This window comes from Penaeus monodon, chromosome 15, assembly GCF_015228065.2.
Source record: "Penaeus monodon isolate SGIC_2016 chromosome 15, NSTDA_Pmon_1, whole genome shotgun sequence".
NCBI classification, from domain to species: Eukaryota; Metazoa; Arthropoda; class Malacostraca; order Decapoda; family Penaeidae; genus Penaeus; species Penaeus monodon.
The window spans coordinates 28,024,949-28,025,506 of NC_051400.1; the positions used below are offsets into that span (position 1 = coordinate 28,024,949).

General features: G+C 30.6%; 1 protein-coding gene across 1 annotated transcript in view; it reads left to right on the forward strand.

The window, feature by feature from the left end:
* LOC119582296 (arrestin domain-containing protein 17-like) overlaps positions 1-558 on the forward strand; it is a 25,225-nt gene that overhangs the window by 20,210 nt on the left and 4,457 nt on the right. The window lies entirely within an intron of this gene.

Consider the following 558-nt stretch of genomic DNA (forward strand, 5'->3'; position numbering starts at 1 on the left):
TTTTCTCGATGTGTAAGCAGTGATGGATGTTATTACCACCAAATGTCAAATTACGTTTTAATCGAACTGTTATTCATTAATTTATTTATGCAATTTGAATACTACTGTTGCTGAATGCCATCTGGTTGAAATTCAAATTCATAAACCAACAAGGCTCAAATATAATCCATTTATATTAAAAATACAAACAAACAGCAACAATGATACATTAAATTAGGTATTTAAAAGAAATAACTTTTCGATCCCGTTTTCAAATTGCTTTATAAACAAATAGTAATAATGATAACGTTAAATTAGGTATTTAAAAAATGCACAACCTTTCGATCCTGTATTCAAGCGCCCATGCATTTTTGAAAGATGTTGTCCCTAACACCTATTCAGATCATTAATATCAAAAGGATCAATATATTTTAAGGAGGTATTGTCTGTGCTATTGCATAATGTGTTTTTCTTTTTCTCTTTTCACGTGTGTTTATAAATCAACGTGGATTTGTGCTCTGTACCCAGTAATTACAACCTCCATTATGTATTGATCTGTGATTCGATGGTGTCACGCTG